This window comes from Cryptomeria japonica, chromosome 2, assembly GCF_030272615.1.
Source record: "Cryptomeria japonica chromosome 2, Sugi_1.0, whole genome shotgun sequence".
Classification (NCBI taxonomy): Eukaryota; Viridiplantae; Streptophyta; class Pinopsida; order Cupressales; family Cupressaceae; genus Cryptomeria; species Cryptomeria japonica.
This window is the reverse complement of record NC_081406.1, coordinates 448,720,299-448,732,355: the sequence shown is the minus strand read 5'-3', so window position 1 is coordinate 448,732,355 and position 12,057 is coordinate 448,720,299.

Genomic DNA, 12,057 nt, shown 5'->3' with positions numbered 1-12,057 from the left:
TACAAAATTTGCGTCGCTTTTCTATGTAGTCCTGGTATCCATTTATAGAGATATGGATGCAACAAGCTTCAGACTTCCCTAGAAAACAAATATTCTAAATCCTAACTATCATTTTCTCAAAAGTTACATCATTTAAGTTGAGGGAGAAGCATAACTTTCTTTCTAGAACACATGCTTCTATAATTGACTGGTCATTTAGTTGGAAAATGGCCAAAAGGGCAAGTTCCTATTACCCAAAATCTGTTACGCAACCGACAGCTTCAAGACGCAGGTGTATTTGATTCTTCAGAATTTAGATTTCCAAAAAACCGTTGCAAGAACGAACCACTTCTGGTTGCCCTTGGGTTATTGCATATTGCAGTGTCAGTTGATTCTTCCTTCACCCTATCCCTTTCATCACATATTTAACTTCCAATTCTTGTTGCCTGAGAAAATCACAAAACCACACCTACTTTCTCTGCAAATCCCCTTGAATACCTCTCTAAAAAAATTAAATTCAAAACAATGTCGGATGGAAACCGCATACTTCTGCCATAATCCTTTTGAAAATTTAAATTTTGGCGCCAATGGACCAGAAAGGCTTTCTTCTGAGTAATTTTCTTTATTCATTGATCCGCAAAGGTTACAAAACAAGCACTTTCCCATTGCGGTATCATGACATCCGTTGGATCACCTCATTATTACTCGGGCTCTAAAGAACAGTCACAACTTAACCGCCTACTTTAACCACCAACACATGACAGATTAAAATTAACCGTCGGGACTATTGGTGGTCTATCGCTAAGTCGCAAGGAATAACATTTTGGGCACTTCACAACCGCGATACAGTGACAACCGTTGATAGTCCTGGAATTAATACTTGGGCGCCACTTGTCTGCCACCTCGCCTTGATTTTATACCCTCTACTCCACCATGTGTCACTTTAGGCTTGGGCTAGCAGATTCACCTATTCGTCAACTCACCCACCATGTATGCACCATCAGACCCGCCTTTCTCACGGGCCCCACTACTTGGTCGCTAATCCGCGAAGAGTAACATTCAGGAAACTTTACATGGCAGATTAGCAACAACCGCCAGATCAATAAGAACCTACTTGATCTTTAACATGATTTTCCTGAGCTGCTCTCTTGCCGCATGTCGCCACATGGCACCCCCTAATTGGCTCTGGATTCCCTGCCTTGACACCTTAGCACGGCTGCACTAACTGACAGAATGAATCTCTTCTTTGCCGCTGGTTCATGATGGATATTCTAACATGCAGCTTTATGTCACAATCTTGCGACAATTGTCGATCATTTTGAACTGGTCGTTCGATCTTTAAATTTCTTTTAGAACTTAGCCGCCACCGCTTAACCGTCTGCCTTAATTTCTTGCATTAACTTTTTGTCTCGACCCACCGCTAGTGGTTTGTCACTAGGTTGCAAGAAATAACTATCATGCACCTTTATGTCGTGGTACAGCAAAAACCATCAGATCTTCCTCCTGACCATCCAATTTTCCTTGGACTTGCTCAACTTTTACCTTGCCTAAGTGGTTCTCTTCTCACGAGCCCCACCACTTGGTCACTGGGTTGCGACAAATATTCCATCGCGCAACTTTATGTTGCGATCTCGCGACAACCATTGATCTAAGAGGAACTTGCCTGATTTTTAAGGACCTAACACATACATAGGAAAAGACATAGGACTTTAGGAAAATATTGCAAAATATTTCAAAATTATAAGAACCTGCCTAAGCCTAGATCTTAAAGTGGCCCCCTTTTCAACGATGCGGTGACCCTTCCACTTAAGTGGAAAAAGGTAATGGGCAAATAAAAGATTTGGAGAAAAATCAACATAAAGGTTTATGTTTTCAAATGGTTTTGAAATGTAAAATAAAACCCTAAACCCTTAGAACCATAAACTCACAAACAAAGGTCAAATTTCTGAATTTTGACAGACTCCAATAGCTGAAAGGCAATATTTTCAACATTATCAAAAATAGTGATAACACTTCCATCTATGAGATTGCTTTGTGCACCTATCCACTCCATCCTATCGCATCTATCGCTTCCATCTATCCTATCTCATCCATTTCATCTTTCACATCTATTGCTCTGAACCATTTAGCAGAAAATATGCAGCTTACCAACAATTATCAATCTTTGACATACTTATCGTAGTCATTGTCTTAGATTTTATCAGAATCAATCAATCTACATTTGTATCCCATCATGGTTTGGATCTTGATCAATTTGCACATCTATAATAAACTTTTGTTTCAGCTGGGGGCAAAATCCTAATTTCTTTTTTGATAAGGTGATCTTTTGAATCTTTGAAAATCCAAAACATTCAAAAAATTTAGAAAAACCAAAAACATCCAGGATTTTGAAACAGATAACGAGTAACAAAGCAACGAAGATCAAGGCTTTTTTAACAACTGAATCGTGAAACTCAAAAAACAAAGAATCAACCAGCAATTAACAAAATATTATCAATGATCATTCATCATGATGATTATATCATTTAATGGCAATCAGAACATGTGAATGACATACAAGATTCAGTGTTTATATCTTGATTTTATTGCTAATCATGTACTCTATGCGACTCAAGGATGTCCATGACTAGAGAAGCTATGATGGGACATGATTATTTTCTTTGATTGTTGTCTATGGTTTATCTCTTGCTAAGGTATTTACTTGCCTAAGGATGTGATCGGAAAAAGATCAAGGAGGATGTTCTGAGTCATGCATGAAAGGGGATAATCCTTGTCTGTTCTACAAGAAATACTCAGGTCAGCTTGGTTCCTTATATCAAGTTGCTTGTATAAACTTGCTATATCAAATCCATGTAAGAAATACTCAAGTCAACTTGATTCTTTATGTCAAGTTGCTTGTATTTTCTTACAACATTTTAAAGATCAATGATGAAATCAAGCATTGTTACAAGACAAGCATATGAAGAATGGCAGTATCATTTTTAGTTAGATCATTTTATATTAGCTCATTATTCATCTCCATTGTAAGAATTCATTGTCAGTTGTATTATAAGCATTTCATTTCATTCAGAGATCAACGGTCATAAATAAAGATTAAGTATACTTGGACAAACAAAAACAATTTGCATTTGATCATTGTAGGTGCATTAATATTTTTTAGAATCATTTAAATAATTATCATTCATTTCATTTAGTTGCATTCAATCATTGCAATAGTTTGCCTTCCATTAAGTGCATTTCATTAAATCATGTAGTGTATCATCATCATTATTTGCATTATCATTGAAGTTCATTACGATCATTTAGTTGTATTTTTGCAATTAGATTCGTAATCATTATAAGCATTACATATAAAAAATCAAAAAAAAATCATGTAGATCATTTGCATTTACATCATCCTACGCATTAAAAATGAAATAAAATCATTCATTTACATTCCCATATAGATCATTTCATTCACATCATTTAAGTTAATAATTATTTTCATTTTGCATCCATGATCATCAAAATCAAAAATCAAAAGCATTCATCATTGCATCATATAGAGTATCATCATCATGAAAAAGAAAAGATCATCATCCATGTAATCAATGCATATAGATCATTATCATATAGAGTAACATGCATAATAATAGCTCATCATATAGAGTCCATGTCTGCATATATATCATCATAAAACAATAAAAAGTCCAAGTATACAATGATATCGAATCAAAAATACATCAATATAAATCAAGTCAAGGTTGTCCTGTACCACTACTACCTAACTTTGTCCGTCTATATGGTTGTGGGCGATAAGATCCTCTAAATGTTTGTCTCACATGATCACCACTCCTTTGAGGAGGACCCATAACTCCACCATTGCTAGTATCCATTCTCATAGTGGTATGATAGCTACCTACCCTCTAGCTCTTTGCGACTAAATCCTCATATAATCATCTCCAGTGTGATGTCTCCTTCTCGGCCCAAAATAGTGCTCTAACGGTATCAGCTGAGAGAGTGTCTGATCCAACCTATTGAATATGATTAATGAGACCCTGAGTACCCAGTTGTCTCCTAACAGCCCTGTCTCTCTCTTTCATGAGTGTCTGTATCTGTGCTCTAAGTCGATCTATATGTGCTCTGAGGCTATCCAAGGTCTCCTACTCTGGCACATCCTGTTGAGGAACATGACCCTCAATCCCCTCATCTCCACCTCCTTATCCACCTACTAGAATCTTATCTTGAGTAGCTCTCAAAATGTGTCATCTAATAAGTGGAACATGATCCTCTGGATCCTCATCCTCTCCACCATGAGCTGCAATAACCCTAGGGTCTAGCTAAATTTGACCAAAATCAATGCCTCTCCTGCAACCCCCATCCAGTCCAGTAATCCTACCTCCTCCTATAGAGGGTAACCCTCTCACTGATCTCATCCCTGCCCTACCAGTATCTCTCCCAATCCATCCTACCTCTCTCCCACCCATAGGAAGTGATCTTCCAATCCTTCCAACCTATCCAAAAGGTCCTCCATGGACTCTCAATTGACCTCCTCTTCGTCAGGGTCTCCTACCACCTCTGCCTCCATCTCCTCCCTCATCTCCATCACCTCCGGCCTACTGCGCAACTCTAATCTCTCATATCCATCTCTTAATGATGGGATCATCTGAATCATCCTCCTCTTTGATGAATACTAAGAGGGGGGGGTGAATTAGTATGCCAAAAATCATTGTACTTAAACACTTTACTAGACTACCAGTAAACCGGTAAAACAGTTTAGCAAACAAACTGGTTAGCACACATGCAAACCAAATAGAAAATAATACATTCACCCACAGAAGCACAAACACCATAACACAAGAGATTTTGATGTGGAAACCCAAATGGGAAAAAGCACGGTGAGATGAAACTCACAAGTAACTATCTATGGAATAGGAACCAAACCGGTTAAGGTCAGACCGGTTAAGGTCATACAATGTTCTTTACCAGAACAGATCCTGTTAGGAATCTCATTCTCTGTTAGGAGATAAGTTCGGTTAAAGACTACCTTGCTAGAGGATTTTAGATCCACAGATGTGAACCACCTTGTTAGAGGATTTACAAAAGGCTTTTTGGGCCTACCCGGTTAAGGGCTTCAAACTTGTCGAAGATGTGAGTAATCAACAAGTCTGTGATCTAGCAAATAGCACAGATTGCTTGGTTAGATCCTTGATAGCTCGTTCCTAATGCATTCCAGCATTATTTCAGTCTTCAACACATTCACACTCTCCCTGTTCATGTAGACCTGAACTTCTCTTCTATATTCATACTCACAAAAACTCATCAACCACCTTAAACCCTAGCAGCAACCTAAAACCCTAGACATGATGTACTTATCAAGGAATCTAATTTCATGTCAGTCCAATAGGATTACAATACAATTTCCTAGGTTCAATGCATCTAGACATATTTGGTAACACGACACAAAAATCACCGCCAAAGTGTCGGCACCGCTAAACAATCGGTGGATGGTAACTCATCACAAAATGCCAGTTGGTAACTCATCACAGAGTATCACCAGTTCATACAAAATACCAGTTTAAGGAAAATACCGGTTGTCGGTTTGACAAAATGAAGACTAGGAAATATGAGTTGTGCCACTTCATTCCTTCATACCACTTGAGATCCTCAAACCGCTTGGGGTCTTCATACCACTTTAGATCGGTAAACACTTTCTGCAAAACATCGATAGTCTAAAGACTATAATACATCATACCGATTGGAACAAATACCGATTGAGCTTTAACTCATACATACAAAGAGTGATCTAAAATCAAGTGTGTGTCCATCAATGACAATCACAACATCAATCATCAAAAATGCCAACACTCATCTCCTGAGCTGGGAGGAGGATTTGTTGGATTGGTAATACGAGGAAACAGGTGTGCAAGCATGTACTAAACATAATCTGCAGTAACCTTGGGATCTAGAATGTTTGATCTCAAATTATAAGTCACCCTAGGAGTAGCAAGAAACTCTGCACATGCTATCTCAAAAGACAAAGACGGTCCCCAATCTCGCCTATCCATATATCGTGACATCAGTAGGCATGTGTTGAATGATACCAAACTATCTCAAAATGCGACTAATCAAATGCCGCTCAACAATGTATGGCATCCGACCAATGAGATATCTACTCTGCATAATAAATGGCAATGTATGTGCATCATCCATCCATGGCTCACAATCGATATACGGTCTCCAAATAACACTATCCAGTGAATCAAGAATCCAATGCCAATACTCCATCTTGCCCAACTTATGTTGAGTAAGGATACCTGCATACAAATAGACATATGGCTGCCTCTCACCACGAACTCTATGATGAATAGGCCACGTAATAGCAATGTGCTCCCAACACCATATCTGTAAAAGTGTGCATCATGTCGATAGACTAGCACTCTCATCGAAAACAACCTGATGAAGATCATGATACAAATGAGAAATCATGCAAACACCCCAAGCATATCGACTCTGATGTTGCATCATTCTTTGAAGAATCTCACCCCAACCAACACCAAAACCTTGAGATCTCTTGTCTGGAAAGATGAATCCCCCAATCAAACCTGCAAGAATCACGGGGAGAGTCGTAATACATGATCATATCCTCCCATCAGATCTCTCCTCTGGAAATGCTCTCATCACCGAATACGGCTCTACAAGCCTATATCCCTCCATGATCTTGAAAATCGTACTGGACTAACTCACCGGTCATAGGGATGTGGAGAATCCTGTAGACAACCTCAAGTGTCACACTAATCTCACCAGTGGGTAGGTGAAAAGTGTTATGCTCGCTATTCCATCTCTCTGCTAAAGCAATCAACAATCCCATATTATGGGTAATATCAAGCATATATAACAAATGGCGTAATCTACAGGCATCTATGTGTCTAATCTCAGTCTTGTAAGATCTGGCTTAAGTGGCGCATAGCCGAGAATTTATCCCAACACTAGAGAACATCGAGTTTCTCTTGTTTAACAAGAGAATTTGATCTCTATCAATCATCAATCATCTATCTATCTATCAAAGAGATCACTAATCTATCACATCAAAAAATGGTACATCTTTTCAAAATGAAGCAAATCAGGCTATCAAATCAATCTAAACTGATCAATCATGGTTTACTATTAATAAATGAGTTCAATAAAACTCTGTTATGCTCTTCATCAGAAACTGAATCGATTTCTTAGAGCTAATCTATTAATCTATCCAATCAAATCAAATCAATCAATTGTTTATCCTATCAATCAACATTATCAAATTTCTATCACTCATGACATCAATCGAATACCTATCAATCACAATTGCACATCAAAATGCCTAAATTTAATCATCAAAGTGAATTTTAACATGAACAACATCAAACAAATTCATCTAAAACATAAGCTCTAATATTTTTAACAAAAGCACTATTTTATTGAACACAACCGCTAAATCAAACATATGCGTGAACCTTTTTCACACAAGCACTCAACCTTGGAACAAAAGCATGAAACAATCATAAGCGCTACCCTATTAATCATATGAGCAAACACTCAAAGCAAAAGCGTTGACACAACAGATGCACTCACATACATCATAAAGACGCTAGCAAAACAAAAGAATGCGCTAAAACAATCAAAAGTGTTAACATCCAATGCAAAATCTCTAACATGCGAAACAAAAGCGTTAAAACATAAAGTCGAAAATCAGAAAATTAAAAATAACCTCAAGCGCCGAAAAACATGGAAAATCGTAAAACAAGTTGCAAAACAGCTTGGGATAAGGTACAGACTGGATACCATAGTCAGGAGGTCATTGATATTGTCGAACACACTCAAAATGATGGTTCTCAAATGGGATCACCATTTCGCCACCTCACCAAAGACAATTTTCTTCACAAGCTGACAAGGATGCAAATGAAATTAAAATTACCTTTGGTTAATTTTATATTTACCATTTGGAAGGGTAATTAATGCTTTTGAATGGGGTAATTTTATTTATTTTTCATAAATGAATTTAATTGACGGACCTTTTCAATTATCGGGAGATCAATTGCTTATCCAAATTTTCCAACAATTTCATGATCAATCTCCCAAGGGGGCACACAATCGTAATTTTTATCTCCATCAGGTGCATTATTGAGACTTGATTTAATCTTTCAAACAATGTTGTCTCAACATCATTTCAAAAAGGGGTAAAATGTATACACATAAAAATGGCTATGAGCGATTAAATAAATATTTAATATTTATTTAATAATTATTCTTCTATTAAATAGTTAATTTGAAAAGATTAATTTATTTAAATCATTTCATATCTTTCTATTAATTAATTTAATTGAAATATTTTATTAATTAATTTATTTATCTTTTTCTTCTAATCAATTAATTAAATATCTAATATTTAATTATTCATTCAATTAATTAAATATGTAATATTAAATTATTCCCTCAATCAATTAAATATCTAATATTTAATGATTATTCTTCTATCCTATCGTCTCAAATATTAAATAATTGCTAAATTATTTAATCCCTTTTCCAACTCATCCTTCCATCTCCACTTCATCTTTCCTTTGCCAAGTCATCAATCATGTGGCTAAAGATATTAATATTTATTAAATATTAATTCATCATTTATCTTCAACTTCTAAATTTAATGAAATATTGTGTACGTACACATATTTCTTAACCTTCTTCTATATTCTCTCTAGCATCCCTACATCTTAGGAAGGACTTGAGTCCACTTGTCCTCTCATGCCTAAATCTTCTCCAACCATCCCTAGATTCCCTTAGTCGGAAACCCAGTCAAGGTGAGATAAGTGACACTTGTCTTCTCCTTCCTCCTTTCTCTCAACCTTCACCTTTGTTCACAACCATCCAAATTTGTAGATCTGATCATGACTATTGATCCAGGCCACATCATCTTATCCTCTCAAATTCTATAAATGTGGGAGTTTGAGTTGAGAAAGAGTTAGTCTTCAAGTGAGTTTTCAACTTGGACATTTGGGAAAACTTATGCATCCATGAGTTTTAATCTTGAAGCAATTTAGCATAATCATTTAGCATAAGCAATTTAGCATAATCATTTAGCGTAAGCAATTTAGCATAATCATTTAGCATTGCATATCATAGTATCAGTTAACTATCAGTTATCAGTCCATTCTTCATATGCCATCTTGGAAGCTATCAATGCTTGTATAAGAGCACATCATCTACAACCAAGAACAGTGGAGTTAGGACACAATGAGACTTAAACTATGAAGGTAAAAATAGTATTTTTATTTTAATATCAATTTCATGTAGTTTCATTGGTTGAGTTTGGATTTCATGTAGCATTTCCTTTGTGTTTTGTGAAACTAACATGTTGCAGGTAGTATTATGATGATTAAATTCAAGTCGACACAATAATTAACTCCTTCCTGTGAATATCCTTTGCAAACCAATCTAGCCTTGTTTATTACAACCTAACCTTCCTCATTCAATTTATTCTTGAAAACCAATTTAGTTCCAATAACATATTTATCTTTAGGCCTAGGAACCAATTCCCATGTTTTATTCTTTTCTATCTGATTCAATTCCTCTTCCATAGCTTTCATCCAATTCTCATCTTTACTTGCTTCAATAAAATATTCTAGTTCAATTTGAGAAATTAAACATACCTCTTTAGCAACTAACCTTCTTCTTGTCATCACGCATTTCTTCTTATCTCCAATGATCTAATCTTCAAAATGATTCAGATTCACATACCTGGGAGGCTTTGGATTATCTTGACTTTTTGACTCTTTTTGTTCATCAACAGTCACTGTGGAATTTTCTAATGTTACCAGAGCAACTAGATCAATGCTCTAAATTGATTCTTGCACTGTCGGTGCTGATCTAACAAATTCATCTTCTAGTCCATAATCATATGATCTAATCTAATTGTCACATTTCTCATCCACCTTGATCTGACCTTAAACATTTTATCTTCAATCATGTTTCTGTCTCAACCACATCTTTGAAAATTTTTAATTTCTCAAGAGCTTCTGATTTTTCTATCAAAAATGCAACCCACGTCATTCTAGAATAATCATCAATAAGCAACATAAAGTATCTATCACCTTGAAAACTTTTAGTCTTTGTCGATCCACATAGATAAGTATGAATAAGATCAAGAATTTTGTTAGATCTATCATGTATGCTTCTGAAAGAATTTCTAACTTACTTACCCATTTAAAATTCTCTACATACCGGATTATGAGGCTTAATAATCTTGGGCAAATCTCTGACAGCCTATGTTGAACTGATCTTCACTATGCAATCAAACTTCACGTGACACATCCTCTTATGTCATAACTATCTTTAATCAATCTAAGCAATCAAGCAATCCTTCTCATCGAATTTCAAATGAAAGATATTTCCTTTGATCTGAGTTCCGGAGGCAATTTCCAATCTAGATCTATTGATTGTCTTGCACTTTCCATCTTTGAATTATAAATTAAATCTTCTATCCACCATCTAACCTACACTCAAAAGATTATTCTTAAATCCTTTAACATAATAAACATTATCAGTATTAGTCTTACCATCCAAGGATATAGTTCATTTGCCTTTGATCCTAAATGCCTTGTTGTCTCCAAATCTGACTAGTCCACCATCAAATTCTTGCAGAGGAAAGAATTTCCTCTTGTCACCAATCTTGTGATGTGAGAAACCATTGTCTATAACCCATTCATCTTTCTCTTCAATTTTAGTAGCTAGATCCTTCTCCTCAGTATGAATTGTATCAATGACAGGTTCTGAAGGATCATCCTTAATAGCAATAAAGACCTAATCTTTACTGAAGTTTCCATTATCGGATCCACTTAGAAGTTCATCATAATCATCAGTAATACCAAAATCATTATCATCAATATAGTAACATGATTTATCTTTATTCCTTCTAAATCTAGGTTTACTTTGATGTTCTTGATTAGGCTTATAACTCCTCATAAATCTTTCTTTATTCCTAGTAGCTCTTTCAAGACATCTAGAAGCAAAATGACCAATCTTATTGCATGAAAAATATTTAAAATGAACTTTTCCTTCATACTTACTTCCAATCGGTCCTTTAGGGATTCTTCTCGTGATTAGGACTTCCAACCCTTCAAGTTCTTTGTCTTCTCTTTCAATGTCTTCCAAATCTTTAGCATATAACTCCTTCCAAACTATCTTTTGCTTACCAGAGGTAGATGCTTTTAATGCAGTTTCAATTTTAGTAGCACTCTGATCTCCAAGTTCCTCAAGTTCAAAAGAAATCAACTTCCCAAGTAATTTATCTCTGGTAATAGGGGTACTTGACATTGTCTGAAGTTGATTAATTGTAGTATCCTTCATTTTGTAAGCCGAAGGTAGAACTCTCAAAATCTTTGACAAAATCTCATCCTCAGTGAAATTTCCACCGCAACATTTGATTCCCATGACAATATAATTCACTCTATCCATGAAAGAACTTATCTCATCTTCTTCCATCTTCAAAGTTTCATATCTCACCTGGAAACCTTCAAGTTTTGCAATCTTAACTGCTTGGTCATGCTCATAAAGAGTTTCAAGCTTCAACCAGATCTGCTTAGAATTTTCCAATTCTATGACATTCAATAGCTTCTCATCAGATAGGGCACTTAACAATGCTTCTTTCAATCTAACATCATTATCAGCTCTTTTTTTCTCATCAGGAGGTGTCGATGTTCTAGAATTAGGATCATGAGGTGTATACCCTTTTTCCATTATCTCCCAAACTTCAGCTCCAAGACATCTTAGATGAATCTTCATTTGTTCCTTCCATAATTTGTAATTTGTATCTTTAAATTTGGGACTCTCTTTCTAATAGGGATTAAATGTATAAGCTGATGTCATCAGATCTCCTCAAGCGGTTAAGCTTCTACAGAGAGGACCTCACTCTAATACCAATTGTTAGAATCTTCTGATACTAAAGGAAAATTGAGAGGGGGGTGAATCAATTTTCCACAAGTTTAAGAGTTGAAGCAAATTATAAACCTTTTACTAGAGCAAGATAAGAACAACACAATGAAATATATAACATGAAATCAAAGTACA